This window comes from Notolepis coatsorum, assembly GCF_963971535.1.
Source record: "Notolepis coatsorum genome assembly, chromosome: 1".
Lineage (NCBI taxonomy): Eukaryota > Metazoa > Chordata > Actinopteri > Aulopiformes > Paralepididae > Notolepis > Notolepis coatsorum.
In genome coordinates this window covers 142,077,409-142,095,998 of record NC_140165.1, presented here as the reverse complement: position 1 = coordinate 142,095,998, position 18,590 = coordinate 142,077,409, and the positions used below count along the sequence as shown (strand labels likewise).

The following is an 18,590-nucleotide window of genomic DNA, read 5'->3' as shown; positions in this document are numbered from 1 at the left end:
CCTCCATCACTATTCAAGGCCCTGATACTTGAAGGATAAGAGTCCACACACACTGACTAGACTATGGTCGTGTGAATAATGCTTTTAGTACGCTTTTCTGCAAGGCCCAGATATGAAAATAGCGTACAGATCAATTAAAGTATGATGATATAGCAGATTCAAATCACCCAGGACAAAAAATAATACATTAAAGGCCAACTTGCAGGTTAAACCCTACTCTGCAATTATGGGTAGTTTACATCATTGGTATCTAATTTAATTATAAATTATTTCCATTTGACGCCGGAAATGCCACTCAGAAAGGGTTATGTTTGATAAAAATGCTAAAACTGGGTAAATTTCGTCTGAGGCTGTTCTTAAGCCTGGCCGTCACACATGCTTAACCTTGCGCACATGCACGCACATGCACACACATGCACACACACACACACACACTAGTATAAGCAGCAACACAATGCCAGTGTGAGATTACACAGTGTGGAAACACACTATCGGGGACCTACTTGAGGCCTAAGGCTCTCCATAGACTTCCTCTCTTGGCTTTGATCACAGTAAGAATTAATTAACCACTTGATTTGTTAATCAATTCTCCACCCAGTGTGTCTCTGTTGGTAGCCAAAAGAGACTTATAGTGGGGTGATCTACTGGATCTATAAATACAAGACAAACATTGATCCGGTTGAGATCAATAAGCAGATCTCTCAAGACTCCTAACTGTACCTGTCAGGCCTCGGAATGGAATAACTGCAAAGACGTATTCTGCAGGCCTAATAGGCCATTATACCATCAAAACGAATAGAAATATATATTGTCATATATGATATTTTAGCCTACAGTGGACTTGGCGATGTAAGGTAACTGAATGATAAAAAGGTGGAATGTGAAAAGGTAACTGATTTCTCTTGTGTTTTGACTATTCTGTGTAAGACCTTCACCCTTCAAGACTGGTCTTATGTTTCAACTACAATCTACATGGATTATGTTATACTGTGTGCTAACAGGGGATGGGGGGTATCCACTCCCCTTTCATCCACCTCAAATAAACATGCAAGGAGGGGAGCACAGGCAGACATCACAAAACAGGGAGAAAACGTCTGTCGCTTCGTTTTCATAATACATAATAGTACCGTAATAATCATGTGTTTGATTAATCACGTGTTGACGTGAAATAGAGTTATTGATTTGGGGACATGAGACGTCTGGCTAGTAAGCCAAACATACTGTCAGATCATATCCATGTGTGTTAACCATAGGCAAATTTATTGACAGAAAGGCTTCCTGGCATAAAGTAACATTTCTGGATCATTGTCATTGGCACATGGGAGAAGTTTGCCTTCTGGGCTTTCTGCCAGAAAGCCAAACAAGCGCATTAATTTTGAACTGTGATGAGGCTCTCTCCATGCAGTATGTGGAAAAATAAGCAACACCCCTCCAGCCAATCAGAATAGAGTATTCACCCAGGCCAATAAATGTATGTACAGGTGGGATGAAAAGCCCCTGCAGGTCTTCTAAAAATAAATGAAAGACAACTGTATGCTTGCCACAAATTTACAAACAGACATTTATTTAAAAAAATATCTAAAAGAAGAAAATAAACACAATACAAGGGTTATAATAACATGTGTCTGCACTGCTTTCATTCTACATAGTACATACTGTACTCTTATTTTGAAAAGCTGAAGTGAAACAGAAAAGCTGTTCCGCATGACTGGACCTGAACACTGATAACCCACTTGAAAACAAACACAGCATTTAAAACGTGCGCCCCCGTTGCACACGTTTGTCTAGGAGCATTTTGTTTCTATCCGGCTGACCTAAACCCTCCTAAAAGGCACTGCTGCTAGCCCCATTGTAGCCGCTCTCTGTCCCTCTCTGCTCTCTGAGACCGAGGTAAAAATAAACTCCCCAGACAGCCTCTGTCTGCCCGTCTAAAGATGATGGACTGCTCACCTTTCTGGTCTCCACACACAGGTACCCTGTCTCTCTCTCTCTCTCTCTCTCTCTCTCTCTCTTTCTCTCTCTCTCTCTCGCTCCTTCTCTTTCATCTCAATTACACCTCTCTCTCTCTCTCTCTCTCTCTTTCCTTCTCCTTTATCTCAATTACACCTCTCTCTTCCTCTCGGTCTCTCTTTTTCGGTCTCTCTTGTTATGCCATGTTGGTCTGATGATGAGAGGATGAAAGGTGGTGGCAGCAGCAGCAGCTCGCTGACTCCCGCTCTCCCTTTCTCTCCTATCCTCCGCCACTCCCTCCCTCCCTCCCTCCCTCCCACCCACTCTCTTTCTCTGAACCCTTTCCTCTCGTGGTGTAGCTGTAGGTGATTTAACCCAAGAGAGGGAGATGGAACGTTTCACACAAGGTTAACGGGACAATGAGAGGCTTGACAAAACTTGACACCTAAATGATAACATGTAGACATTTCCCCCCTCTCTCTCTCTCTCTCTCTCTTCTTCTCAGTCTGTTCAGGCATCCTCTCTCTCGCTCTGAGGTATGTCTTGTTTGTTGTTTTCCATGTATTCTCTCTCTCTCTCTGCCTGTATCCATTGACCATTCACACAGCTGCCATTTTGCTCTTACGTCACGCTCAGGTTGAAGATTTGTCGTCGTCGTTCAGTACTATGGGTCAATTCAACGGTCTATTTGCTATAAGCAATAACTCTCTGTCTGTCTTTTTGGGGCAGACTGCCAGGTTTGAACGAAAGTTAGCTCTGGTGCAACAAGACGACTCGGATCCGACATGTGACCTGGATTTGAGAGAAATTATAAGAGAGAGACAGAGAAATGAAAGGGAGGGATCACAAGGGTGGCGGTGGAGAGGAGAGGTTGTCGATGAAAGGAAAGGAAGGGAAGGATAAGCGGGGGATCAGGAGGGAAGTAACAGAAGCAGAGGTGAAGAGAGGAAAGGAGAAGAAAGGTGAGGAGAGTGAGAGAGCGAGAGAGAGAGGGTGGCGCTAGTTCTCTCAGCGGGGCTGATATAGTGACCTTAAGAACGGAGCTTTAAACGCACTGAGGCTTGGCAAAAATATACCTATAAATCATACTTATTAAAACCCGTCCCCTCCCCCGCACACGCTCCCTTACTCCCTCGCTCTTTCTCTCTCTCTCCCTCGCTCTCCCACTGACATCATTCTCTGCTGACATCATTCTCTGAGTGAGTCCATCTCTTTCTCCCTCACTCTCCAATCCTACAATTCTGGTTCTCTCTATCTCACACACACACACACACACACACACACACACACACACACACACACACACACACACACACACACACACACACACACACACACACACACACACACACACACACACACACACACACACACACACACACACACACACACACACACACACACACACACACACACACACACACACACACACACACACACACACACACACACACACACACACACACACACACACACACACACACACACACACACACACACACACACACACACACACACACACACACACACACACACACACACACACACACACACACACACACACACACACACACACACACACACACACACACACACACACACACACACACACACACACACACACACACACACACACACACACACACACACGTGCCAGAGTCTGAACAGTTTGAAATAGGAATAATAAGCAGATGAAGGAACTCGCCCATGTGTCATTATCTTTTCAAAGTTAACCCGATGTGCTTTGAAAGATACAGCACTGTCTCATAGTCAGACGCCACCAGTTAAATACCAGTATGCTGAGTGTGTTCTTCATAAAAGCGCTGAACTATTTCAAACTCAAGTGAGTGATAAATATTGAGCAGAGATAAGTGTGGAGGGGTGTGTGTGATCAAGTGTGTGTGTGTGTGCGGCTGGGTGGCGCAGCGGACATTGCGCTCGTCACCAACGCAAGAGACACCGGGTTCGACTCCGGCTTTCGGCGTTGCCTCCGGCTTGGGCCAGCCGTCATACTAACTCAATTGGCAGAGTTAGCGGGTGGAAGTCGATGGGTGGTAATCTGGACGTTGTGAACAGCGACTCCTACAGGTCGGTTGGGGACGCCTGCACAGCAGAGACAGGAAATGGCGGGGGTAGTGTGAGCCTCCCACACGTTACACCTCGCCAATGAGAGTCCGCGCTGGCAGGTGAAAAGATGTGACAGGCTGCCTCCTCGTGTATTGGAGGGGACACGTGATGCAAGGCTTCTATCCTCCCTACAACCGGCCAGTGGGGGGCATATGCGAGCAACGTTCAAGACAGGGGAGGGGAGAATTGGCACAGTGGAATTGGGATGGGAGAAAAATTAAAAAAGAGGAGAAAAAAGTGGATCAAACTAAAAAAGTGTGTGTGTATGTGTGTGGGGGGGGTTCAAGGTTAGCAATTCTACAACTTTGACACAATGAAGAAAGCGCAGCAAAGAAAATCAGTGCACCAAGTTTAAAGCACTTAAACTGAGACAGTCAACACTTTTAAATGAGTTCCAATCCCACGCCAAGTCTATCAACACAAAAGACCTTTTGTATTTTCAGTTAGTCTGTGTCCTTGCTATCGCCATTTGAAATGCTTTTTTGTAGGAATAATTCAATTTGGTGCACGTTGAGAGCTATATAAAGAATGACATCCTCAATGCATGTAGATTTATAATATTTTAACTTAAAACTAGGCTACTTTTGCGTATAATCATTAATATTATATTCCAAAAAATTATATTGGAAACACGGGGTTTCGAACACCGGTCGCCCGGTTGCCAGGATTGAGCACTACCGCTGCGTCACTGTGCCAGATGGGATAGATTCATTGTTTATCCAAGACCATCAATGGACAAGAGACCCGTGTTTAGAATATTTTTTCTTTTGAATGAAGTTTTATCTCTTTATTCTCAAATGCATTAATGTGACGTCAACGGCTCATTCAATTTCTCAAATCCGTCAAACAGCGCATCTCATCAGACATTTTAATCCCAGTTACAATATCACACAAAAACCACAATCCCCGCATAGAAACTTCAATTTTATGCTTGAATGAAACACAATCCCGGGCGCTCCGTTAAGCAAATCTACAGCGGAGGAGAATATATGAAACTAATCAGAGCCAAACGGCCGATAGGTTTCATTCATTAAAAATATCCCCGCGGGATTCACATTTGCAATGCTGCGCGTTGTTAAAATAACCACATAATGTGTACATCGCACCTAGCGAGCGCCACGGTATATATAACGTGCATTATTTAGGACAAAGTGAATTTAGTATCAGCATTTTGGGTCTATTTTACATTTCAAAAGCCCCCTCTGGAAGAATGGAGCACAAAAACGTAATTCAGAATGGTATAATGCAGATCCTAGACTGTGAGAATCATTTCAGGAAGCGAGCTGTCACTTCTTTGCGGGGGCGTGGCCATGGTTCATCCGGCTAACTGAAGTTAACCCTGCTCCCGACCAGGCTCAAACTTTTTGATCTGTTGTCATGGTGATTTAGAGTAGACAATCGAGCTTCGGGGAATGGGAAGGTCCGGCTTAAGTCAGGCTTGACCGAAAGTTATCCGGCTAACTCAGTTATCCAGGTACGGGGAACGGGGCCCTGGCATTCGACACAGTTAACCATTCTCTTCTTTTGCAAAGATTACGCATTGTTGACTTTGATAGAAATGCTTACAGTTGGTTCAAAAGCTACTTATCTGAGAGACTTATTAGTCTCAAACTGATGCATAATGCTATTAAGACTATATACTGTATGTTGTTTTCTAAAACTAAAGATATTGGTCCTCATTCTCGACTATGCGTACTAATACATTTACAAAAATCCTCCTCCGGATTCCTGAATGTGTGAAACGGTCTCCATAAGTGGCCAAAATCTTCACAGCTGGGTTCCCCTGAATGAAAAACGTCACTCATTCTTAAACTGCAAAGCGCGTTCTCGTACACCTGAATTTGCATATAGACATGCCCCACCAGCTCCTTATAAGGCAAAGGAGGTGTGTGCAAAACGGTGCGGGCCGTGTGCAAAACAGCGAGAGGGGCGGCATTGCATCTGCACCATGCTGACCCATTAACACTTTAGGAGCCAGCCGTGTTTTCCTTTTTACCCCCTTGAATGCCCACATCCACTCCAATGTTAACGTTAATATCACCTAATCTATGTTTAAAATTATGGCTATGTGTCTAATCTGCCCGTCGCTTATCAAAGACTAATTTTCCAGTCAACATTGTCATGGCAGATTGTTTTTTTATCGCTTCATTTCCGTCTTCTAGCATTTTGAAAATCACTCGATTTCATGGAAAAAACAACACATTCTATGATAATCGCCTTTTACTGGAATATTCTAGAATGTTGTAATTTTTCGGCCTATTAATGAATCGTTTTCAAATAAACGCTAGATGATCGATAGTATGTGTACGCACGCACGCTCTTGCGGCGAGCCGAAAATCGAGTCTCCTATTTCCTGACCGCGAGCAGAGTCAAACAGCCTATCACCATAATCACATAAAAGCTTATATTTCTGTGAAAACGAGTCTGATTATCCTAATACTGATAACATAGATTCCTTACCTGAGGGCGGCTAGGTGGTGTAGTGGTCTAAGGCACTCGCCACCAGTGTGGAGACGCTAGGATTCGCGTGTTCGAATCCAGCTCTCCACATTGTTTTTCAGTTTGGCTGGTCGTCCGCAGTAATACACATTGGCCGTATTACGGGGAGGGAAAAACTGAAGGGTGGGGATCGAACGTTGTGAACAAGCGACTCCTACAAGTCGGTTGGTGCGCCTGCGCAGTAGAATCAGGAAGTGTCGGGGGCAGCGTGAGCCTCCCACGCGTTACTCCTCGACACTGAGGGGTCGAGCTGCGCAGGTGAAAAGATGCGACTGCTGTTACCTCAAGTACCGGAGGGGACTTGTGCTATGTATGACTTAGTCCTCACTGCAGCCGGCTTGTGGGAGGCAAGAAACAGCGTTCGTGACAGGGGAGGGTTGAATTGGATGATACGAAATTGGGATGGGAGAAAAATATAGAAAAAATGGGAGAAAAAGTGGATCAAAAAAAATATAAATAGATTCCTTACCTGAGATCAGATGGTATCCAAATGGTTTATTACAATTCCCGATCGCCATTCAAAAAAATCGCTCATTTGATTGATCCATCGTGTATACAGTAAAAACACATATTCGTCGCGGCTCCGAGGCTCCAGAGTAAACTCTGGTAGACCCCGGTTACATGAGTGAGAAGTAAAATGTGGAGTGCAGGTTTTTTTTCCCCATTCATTTTCATTGAGTCCAATCCAAAAGGGTGATTTACCATCTGGGAGACGATAGGGGGCGCTTTTTTCACATCTGAGCGCCTGGGGTGACTGGATCTCCAACGGTAAGGATGCTTGATGCAATATGATTTCAGATCGCTAATAAAAAAAAATATATATATATATATTCTCGTGAGTGGGCATTCAACCCGCGGGGGGTAAACACGAGAAAACTCGTGGATGGCATTCAAAGTGTTAAACAGGTAGCGAGGAAGCGATTTGCGACTGATCTCAAAATGAGATTAGATTCAAATGTATTGTCATTATACAGCACAAGTGCAATAGTAACATACAATGTGATGAAACCCAGACATCAATCGCGTTCAGTATTGACATTACTAAATGAGATGTCATGCTAATAAGTCCTACTAATAAACATTATGTCATGTTCTACAGTAGGACTTACTACTATAATACCTAATAAAACAAGTCATTAGAATAATAGAAGCCTACTTTGCTGGAACGATTAATTTTGCACATATACAGTATGTGTGTGTGTGTGTGTGTGTGTGTGTGTGTGTGTGTGTGTGTGTGTGTGTGTGTGTGTGTGTGTGTGTGTGTGTGCTTGTGCGCTGAGGCTGCCTCACTAAGCCTTTTCTCCACATTTATTTAGTTCTAGCAATAGGAATAAATCAAACCAACAATAAATATAGAGAAGAAGACAGTATATGGCATATTAATACAGTATATTCCACTATACAGTAGCTATATCCGCGGTGATCGGTTTAGTTCTTATTTATTTAGTTTGCAGTGTGTGTGCGTAATGCTCACGATGCCTCATTGAGTCAGGACTATAAATGCAAAACGTAATTGTTAATGATACAAATATTGTCGTATTTATAATCATTATAGTTACTTACTGCCTTTTCGAGTTTGTAAATCCTACATAAATCCTACAACGAATTTACAATACAAAGCCATTCGAGAATGCTGAATAAGTACGTACTGTAAATCGAGTTACACAGGAATTCCTTGGTAACTTTCACGTATGTCCGTTCGAGAATGAGGACCATTGTTTATAATGACTTGCATATATCTACTGTACTGTGAATGGGTGACAATTTTACATTTAAATAGCAGGTGGGCGTTCTTGCCAGTAAACTGCAGCAAAGATTGGCTTCTTTAGGAATAGAGCCAGCTTCCCAATAATTAGAAGAAAGAGAGTCGTTGAAGCAGTTTTCAAGTCTGTGTTGGACTACGGAGATGTAATTTACAGACATCATTACAGGATGCGGTGGCTTCCACTCTTATGCCGTTAGATTCTGTATATCATTCAGCCATTAGATTTGTCGCCGGTGATGGTTAATGTACTCACCATTGTGACCTGTATAGTAGAGTTGGATGGTCCTCCCTTGCAGAGAGGCGAGAGTTACAGTACATTCAATGGCATCTGTTTCTAAATAAAGCCATAATTGGAGATTGACCAAATTATATAACTTTGCTATTTCATAGTTCATACTGAACTTGGGAAATCTGCTCTTAACTTCTGTGCTCCTGACATGTGGAACATCATTCAACAAACTCTAAAACTCAATATTTCTGTATAATTTGGTCAGTTTAAATCCCTAATCACCAACCATACCACTATAATCTGCTGTTGTTTTAATTTATTTTACATACTCTATTATGTTTTGCATTTATTGTATATTTATTGTATTAAATAAAGATTGGATGAACTTGGGTGTTTCCACTATATATTTTGTGAACATGTATTTTCCACTCTCAAGAACATGTTCAGTATGCATGGCCCACAGACACATATGGTTGGTGCAATTTGGCATTTGAAAAAGATCTGACTGGCAAGTGGAAGAGTGAGGACAACTTAAAGGTTCCCCATGGTAGCCGTTAACATGGATTAGAGTTGTTCCGATACCGATACCAGTATCGGAAATGCCGCCGATACTGCCTAAAATGCTGGTATCGGTATCGGCGAGTACCCTCTAATGTTGCGCTCCGATACCATATGACGTCATTTATCAACAACACTGCAGACGTTGGGCTCTGTAGATATACCCTACTCGCTGAGTGAGCATTATAAAACAAACGTGTGCTTAATCGACCGTGAATTAAAGTGTCAATTTCCATTTTAACAGCAGAGCAGATACTTTCTTAAAATGCCATCGTCCCGGCAGAGCGCTGTTGACGGGGAGCTCTGATGTTATTAGCATTAGCTGAACAGCTAACCGAAAGCTAGCATTAACTAACGTTAAAGGTTTAGCCATAACGTTACCTTGGCTAAAGTTGGGGCTATTCATAATCCAGCAATAATGGCTGCAGACCTGCAAGCAAAGTACAGCAAGTTGGCAAAGGAGTATTCCAAGTTAAATCACAATGTCACCAGTAACGTTAGTCTTTCCTAGCTCATGGTAACGTCGTCATTGCACAATTGCACGTCGCGTACACAATTAATGACATGTTGCGGACAGCCATATCGGCGACAATGTTTAGCTTTTAGTGCCAAATGATAAGAGTCTGAGGCGGAGTCTCAAAAGAGAATGTTGAATATTTATTGTGCAAAAATCACAACAACAGAGCCTCTGCTACTTCAACGGAGCCTTCTTGTGGAAGCAAGTGCAGCAACGAATGTCCGTGTGGAACTAATGTGCCAACAACAACCTTTCCGTGGGTGAACTCATTGAGAGTTTTCAATTACTGATACTAATACTAATCTATACAATCACCTGTTGTTGAATAAATACCATTACTTTATAGTTATTACTAAAAAACAGTATATATAAAACAGTAGCTGTATTTATAAAAAAAAAAAAAAAAAAATTATAATTTATATAATTTTATTTTTTATTTTTTTTAATGTATGCACTGGTATCGGATAAGTATCGGTATCGGCCGATACCCAAAGCTTAGGTATCGGAATCGGATCGGAAAGGAAAAAATGGTATCGGAACATCTCTAACATGGATACAAGGTGACTGGTGGGGATGGGCACGAGTAATGTCTTCCCAGATTGAGTACTTGCATAATAGTGTAGTGCTCCAGTAATTGTTTAGGGAAATCTATTTTTAGAACGGATCATCAATAGTGTTGCAGCAGTAATAACGAGATATTGCGCAGATTCACACGCACGCACGCACGCCCGCCCACACACACACACGCTACCGATTTTATTGTGTCTCACTCGTGGAAATTCACAAACACGAACCACTGTTTTTATCTTTTAGATAATGCTGATTGCTGAGGCTTGTTGCTGTGCTACAAACATTTCACAATAACGCTAGCTAGGAGGCTGGATATAGGACATTAGCTCTCCATGCTCCACAGTTTCCAGTTGTTGTCTTCCGGCAAAAGCTCACACCTTGCAGGATTTCAGAGCCAGATTTCTGTTTCAGTGGCAATGTTGGAGGTAACCAAATACATTTATTTGTTTAAGAAAAGCACCCTTGGCGAGTACTCAAGTAATCGATGACACACGCCCATCCCTAGTGACTGGTACTGTATAGAGTGAGCAACATACTGTTGGTGATGTGATCTTTGCCATATTTTGAAGAAGATATTGAAGGAGAAAATGTACTGAACCAAGATCAGTCTGTGCTGATCCCACTCCACTAGATGTGTTCTGGCGCTGGCGATGAGAGGAGGAAAGAGCTGGCTTGCAATTTAGGTGCCACCTGAGCACAAGGGACAGAAATTAATCTATTTTACTGAATCAGCATTTAGGAGAGACCAGTATATCACTGCTAATCAATTTACTGCCACAGTGACCAAAGGCTGGCAGAGCCACAAATCAGAACAGACAATGACTTTATAGTGATTAGATTTGCCTACTATAGATCAGGTCCAGATTATCTTGTCCCCGTTATAGATATAATGGAAGGGTGATTATATGTTCCCAACCTAAATCGGCAACTTAATTGACATGTATTCAAGACATGCTAAAACGTTGACATGGTTGAATAACCTCTGACACATGGCCAAGGAATCGTCCTACTAACACTAAAATCTACATCAGGAAAGTAAGACTGTGATGGGAATTGAGTTGATTTCTACCACTCAATGGATGGCAAGAGAGAGAGACAGATAGCGAGCGAGAGACAGACAGACCGGTTTATAGGACAGCAATAGAGAAATTAGTACATTTCCACCACTTAATAATGAACAAAAGAGAGACACACTCACACACACACACACACACACACACACACACACACACACACATACACATACACATACACACACACACACACACACACACACACACACACACACACACACACACACACACACACACACACAAATTATAAAATATATATATTATATAATTATACTTGTAGTTGTATTATCTGCGAGACATCGCCACCACGCAACAAGTCAAAATGCTTGCTATCTTCAAACAGCTCCTGTGTGTATACTCTGCTTTGGTCAAATCACATTCAGCATGCCCTCAGCAGGGTATATCTGCGGCTCTGCAGATATACCCTACTCCCTCAGCTAGCCCCTTTCGTGACTGCGATGCAAGCCAGGGGCTCGAATACGCATCGAATCAATGTTATAAGACATTGATATCAGGAGCTATCTGTAGCTACTGCTAGCCGGCTAGATAATGTTAAGACAACGCATCAGTGAACTATTTAGTTTACTGGGTCATTTCGTTTTTAACAGGGAGCTAACGTGAGCTAACGTGAGCTACCTAGCTAACGGAGGTATCATGCACTACTAGACTATTGCTGGAGCATTTGTTGATATCAGGAGCTATCAGTAGCTCGCCAGCTAGATACCGTTAGACAATGCCTCATGTATTAAACTAAAAGTTAATAGTTGACTGGGTGATTTTGTTTAAACAGTAACGATAGCTAGGTAGCTAACGTTAGCTCACAGAGGTCGCATGCACTAGAGCAGACTATTGCTGCAGCTTGTTGACACGGGTTTGGGAGGGGTAGGGGGAGGAGGAGGAGGGGCAGTGCACTGCAGCTTTGTGTGCTTGAGAGAGAAGTCACAGAGTGAGAACTCCGCTAAGAATTGGATCATGTTTTTCGATCGGTTTTCACGATCGGCGAAAATGAAGCATTATCGGTATTCACCGATCTCATATTTATACTGAAAATCAGCCGATACCGATCGCTGGCCGATCGATTGGGGCATAATAATAATAATAATTCATTCAATTTATATAGCGCTTCTCAATAACCCGAAGTCGCTGACAATAGTCGGGAGCAAGAGTACAAACAAAGAAACAAAAGCAAAGAAACAAAAACAAAGAAACAACAAAGAAACAAAAACAAAAGGAACATGAGACCATGGGGGGAACAGGGAAGACATCATGATAGCACAAAAAAGACTGGAGACAGACATCAATCAGGTTATGGGTGGGGGGGGGGGGTTGAAGGCAAGGGAGAACAGGTGGGTTTTGAGGCGAGCTTTGAAGGTGGAGAGTGTAGGGGAGTCTCTGATGGACTGGGGGAGGGAGTTCCAGAGTCGGGGTGCAGTACGAGAGAAGGCCCGATCTCCAAAGTTTTTAAGCTTGGATGTCGGGACAGTGAGGGAGGCAGTGGAGGAGGACCGGAGGGAACGGGTGGGGCGGTAGGGAAGAAGGAGATCAGTCAGGTAGGGGGGGGCCAGGCTGTGGAGGGCTTTGAAGGTGAGGAGTAGTGTTTTAAAGTTTATGCTGTGTTTGATCGGGAGCCAGTGGAGGGAGTGGAGGACAGGAGTGATGTGTTCGCGGGACCGGGTGTTAGTGAGGAGGCGGGCGGCTGAATTTTGGACCATTTGCAGTTTATGGAGGGAGCGGGAGGTGATACCAGTGAGGAGGGAGTTGCAGTAGTCCAGGCGGGAGGAGATGAAGGCGTGAATGAGGGATTCAGCAGCAGGGGGGGAGAGGCAGTGATGGATTTTTGCAATGTTGCGGAGGTGAAAGTATGATATTTTTACGATGGAGCGGACGTGGGGGTCAAATGAGAGGGTGGGGTCAAGGAGGACACCAAGGTTTCAGACTAGGGGGGAGGGGGTGATGGTGGAGTCGTTGATGGTGAGTGTGATGGGTCCGGATCTGGTGAGGGTGGTTTTGGTGCCAATAATGAGAAGTTCAGTCTTGTCACTGTTCAGTTTGAGGAAGTTGTGAGTCATCCAAGTTTGGAGTTCCGTAATGCAGGATTCGATGTGACTGAGGGGTGGGCTGTGGGGGGATTGTGTACTGATGTAGATTTGGGTGTCGTCAGCGTAGCAGTGGAAGTTGAGGTGGTATTTACGGATGATGTGACCAAGGGGGAGAATGTAGCAGATGAAGAGCAGGGGGCCAAGGACTGAGCCTTGGGGGACCCCCTGTGTGACTGGGGAGGGGGAGGAGGTGTGGCCAGAGAGGGAGATGAATTGTTGTCTGTCTGTGAGGTAGGAGGAGAACCAGCCAAGTGCTGTGCCCTCAACACCCAGTTGTGGGCATCCCTAGTTTCTGGTGATGAAAGGAGGGTGGGATGGGGGATTAGAGATCCCTAAAAAAAGTCAGATGCGGAGAACCCCAAGAAGACCCATGAGCTCGGAAAACCTTCATTATTCTAATGTTCTAATGTAGTGTTTCCCAAACTCTTTATCAGTAGTTTATAAATGTATGTGTTTTTTTTTTTTTTATTATTATCTTTTCCCCGATTCTTTTTCTGTTTTTTCTCCCATTCCAATGTTAGTTGTCATGCCAATTCCCAATCCCCTTCCTGGTCATTGCGCACTCTACCCCCTACCATCGGTCCGGGAGGGCGGAGACTATCACATGCTTCCTCCGACATGTGTACCCAGCCCACCGTTTCTTTTCACCTGGCAGCGCGGACTCTCACTGGGAGAGTGTAACGTGTGGAAGGTCACACTACCTCTCCTAGATCCTTCCCTTGCTGTGCAGGCGCCCCGACCGAACTGTAGGAGTCGCTGTTTACAACGACCAGGACCCACCCTCGCCGGGTTTCCCATCCGCTAACACTGCCAATTGTGTTAGTATGGACGGTCGGCCAACCCGGAAGCACCACAGCTGGATTCGATCCCACTGTCTCTGTGGTGGTAGACAGACGCTTAGTCCGCTGCACTACCCGGCCGCCCTATAAATGTATGTTATGGCAATTCATGATGTATTTTTGTAAGTTTGGGTCCCGGGGAAACACCAAATTTCTCTTTTGGGTCTCGAGCTGAAAAAGTTTGGGAACCCCTGTTCTAATGTAATGACGATGCTGTTGCTGAGTTAGCCAAGAACCCTGCTGTGACCTCCTTCTGCACATTAACACAAAATCCCCATGGCCGGAGTGGCCGCAGAAAAAATAGGCTACACAAAACTATGCTGCACAGACACAGAAGATCAACAGAGAGAACATCAGGGAGACAGATATAGGACACAACAAATATCAATTTTCATTTTTCTTACTGTATGAATTTGAATGAGCTCTGTGTGAGAAGTAATAACAATGGAAGGTAATCCCAGATTGAACTGAGGCGAAGTCCAGGAAGTTGAAATACTGTAATTACCTCATCGATATGCTTACCTACTACAAAAGACTAAATTACCACCTCAAATCTCTGCTGCCTGTGTTCACAGTACGAGACAGTGTTAGTGAAGGTAAGACTGTGGGGCATTTATGTTATAGTTGTTCTGAAGTACAGGACTTTGGAAAATGTATGGAATTCTTCTACAAATAAAACAGAAATTATGTATTAAAGAAAATACGTTCCAGTGGATGAAACAACTGCATACTCTAAAATGAGTGCTGTTGTTATGTATAGAACACACGTCGACAACGTGTGGTCGACAACTGCAGAGAGGGTCATGGATTTACATGGCTCAGTGCAGCCAAACGCCACACAACAGCCACAAAATCACAAAATCACACACAAAAGACATCCGTAATTCTGAGGACTCAGAGCTGGTATCATCATCATTATCACCTCCAACCCCTTTCCCAACGGTCCACAGCAGAAGACCCAAGTGGGCTTCTCATCTAATATTCAATCATCAAACAAATCCATCTCACCCGGCCCCTATCGTTGACGAGTCTGGAGGGAATGGGACCCCCACCTTAACACATTCATTGCCAAAAACGAGATAATACGTTTTTGGACCATTTGATCTTTTTACTTTGATCCCCGCTCTACAGACCTTCCAGGAGCGATCTGCATCATTTAGGCACGTCTCCACGCATTAGAACTGCATTCTGATCGACTATGACCAGGTGGTCCGTGTCTGAACTGCAATGGCTTGGGGGTTGATAGTCAGCTTCACTTTCATTTTCTCCTAGGTTTAATTCACATTGCTCGCCTCGGAATTCCGTTGCATACGCGTATTTGACCATCGAAACGTGTATAGACATATACGCTGGTAATCGAGATGGCGATGCGATCACTTGGAATTATTCTTATTGGAATACCTTCCGGCTAAGGTAAGGTACATCCTATGTCTATTTTACCGAATCTGAAACATGTTTTTCTAACAAGTCCTGTGTTTCACGGGACAAAAAACATGGTCGGCAAACACGATCAGAGTTTTGAGTTGAAACGACCCCCCCCCCCCCCCCCTTGATGATTTTGTGATGGTATATATATACATGTCATATACCTTTGATTTGGGAGTATTTGGAGTTTCATGGGATCAGCCAGAACGGTTTGGGCTTATTGCACATTGCGTTTTATCTCGCGATCTATGAAAAAATACTGGATTATCTTGGAAATGCGCGATGTTTAGCGTGTAATAAACTACAGACTATTGGAAACAAACTGTGGAAACAAACTATTATTCCCATCTTGCACTACAAGTAACGTTTGTCAAAATGAGCCACACCATGTCCCCACAGCTGTAATACAGAACACCCACACAGCTTCGCAAACATAGTGAAGCGACAGCGGAAACGACTATAAGGCTGGCACCCTCACAACACAACGCGCAAAGAGTGTGGCAGTCAAAGTGTTAAAAGAGGGAGTAATGATCAAACCGCTGTCCCTGCTGAGGACCATCCTGTGTGTGACAGCTAAACACTCTCCCCGATTAATCAAGGCCAGCAATGTGCCATTAAAGGGGAACAACAGCCTTTAAATGTATATTGTTTAGGGGGAACTACAACATATTAGGACAAAAAAGCCTGCTTTGTACTCATGCCTGTGCATTCATCGAGAATGTGCTTCAAACATTTTGGGGAGAGTGTCATCAAAGTAATCTCGCCAGGCAGCTCAATGAGGAAATGAATGGAGCGCGAAATTACAGCTAAATTAAAACTTAAAATACAGGCTGAGTACCATTTTCTGGAGGAGGAAACGCTTGTAAGCTAGGACAGGTATAACTTACATTTCTGAGGTTGGTAGTATTGGTTGGTAGTATTTTCATGTAGCCATTGAATTTGTGAGCTTACTCTCTGAAAAGCATGCAGCGTGGCTGGAGTACACAAGCGGTGCTCTCATCAATTTCGCCATTTGCTTTTTGTTTACAGATTTGGAAGTCATGCTTACAAGTGCTGTTTAGAGTTGAGAATTTTTTTGACATTTTTAGTTAGGAAATGCACATTGAGAGTAACGCAAAATGTATCAAGCTGCAACCGTGCAGTAAAACAAGCCCTGACTTCGCTTTGGTCGTGAGCTCACAAACTCAATGCACACTGGAAAACTAACAAACTCGGAAATATAAGATATACCTGCCCTAGGTTAGAAACTTTTCATCTTCCAGAAAATGGTGCTTTGCCTATTATTGAATATGTATTCGCTGTAATTTCACGCTCCATTCACTTCCTTGTTGAACTGCCTGGTGAGATTACTTTGATGACGTTCTCTCCAAAAGAGTTTGAAGTACGTTCTCGATGAATGCGCAGACGTGAGAACAGTGTGGGTTTTTTTCTAACATGTTGTAGTACCCCCTAAACCACATGTGTCAAACTCGAGGCCCTGCCTGGCGCGTTCATCCGGCCTGCAGACTGAATTTGCTTTATCAATTCATTTTCACCCGTTGCCTCTCATAGGTGCAATTCAACTGGCCTGTGATAGAAATCGGTCTCCCTGCGTGGCAATACAAATGCTGTTTGCTTTTACAAGTTTGTCAGTAATCTCTTTTCACTTGACTCAAGCCGTGGTAAAACTATTTTACAATTGTACAAATGTATTGCTAATTCGTCATACCTACTCTGAAATCCAAATCCTTCAATCACAAAGTTATTGGTTTTGCACAAGATACTGTAAGTTAAAGCTACAGTAGAAAGAAATGCTGAGGTGAGAGATGTTTTCTGTGTGTTGCTTGTGTGTGACTGTGTGCATTCCACTTTGGACACTTTTGACATGTACAGTAGTGTAGTAGATTTCTCTGTCCAAACTGTCCAACTATTATGGAAATATGGGTATGTTTGATGAGACTTGAGTTCCATAGGTTAACGGCTCCGGAAAGAGGTTGGATTGGGTGTAGGACCAGTGCATACACATTTTAGAATAGTCTGAATGTTCTCCCCAACAGGTAGTTAAAATACATGGATTTTAGAAGTCTCATATTAGTAAATCCCTAAAAGCTTTTTATAATAGACCACAAGTAAAGTGACTGATAGAGTATGCACTATTTGGTCTGACCAACCTGCACCTGGAGTAAAGGATAATCTCTCCCTGATTAAGCAACCCCCCAGGAGAGCATTATATGTAAAATAAGACAGGATACTAGCTCAGGTTGATCGGCCAGCTTTGAAATTAGAACAAAAGACTGTTTACCAAAACAGGACGCTGAATAGAGCTGGCAGCAAACGCCCAGTTGTTACAATTTACAGGCCGCAGCTGTCTATAGAAACGCTGAGAGCGGCCACCCAGTCTGGGGGGTCGTATAGATCAGGGGTTCCCAAACTTTTCAGGCCAGGGCCCAGAAAATAAGGCGTCAGAGAGCCGCGGCCCAATGCACATCGTCAGGCTTTTTTTTTTTTTTTTTTTCTCCAGTCGACCGATTTTTTAAGCCAAATATCACTTCAATCCTATTAAGTTAGTTCAAGTTAGTTATTCATTTATATGTGCTATTTATGAGAGGGCTAACTTGTTGCAAAATAATAATGATAATAATAATAGCCTCATTAAAATACTATTGTTGCTTCGGTTGTTTTCAGCGTTTTATGTGCATAATCTGTTATTTAGTTTGAAATGTTCGTTGAAATAAGTAGATTTTTCGTTTTTGTTTATTTATTAAGTTAATATAAAACCATATAGTCACATTTTAGAATACAATAGAATAGAATTTTAGAATACAACTAGAAACACTGTCCTGGCCTGCTTCTAAGTTCAGTGGCCTGACAAAAAAAAATAAAAAATCATCTCGCGGCCCACCCGTGGCTGCTCGCGGCCCACCTTTGGGTCGCGACCCCGACTTTGGGAACCACTGGTA

At 43.3% G+C, this 18,590-nt stretch overlaps 1 protein-coding gene across 2 annotated transcripts in view; it reads right to left on the bottom strand.

Annotated features, from left to right (window-relative positions):
• Positions 1-18,590, bottom strand: part of ssbp2a (single stranded DNA binding protein 2a) — a 298,038-nt gene that overhangs the window by 209,494 nt on the left and 69,954 nt on the right. The gene's annotated exons all lie outside the window — the stretch shown is intronic.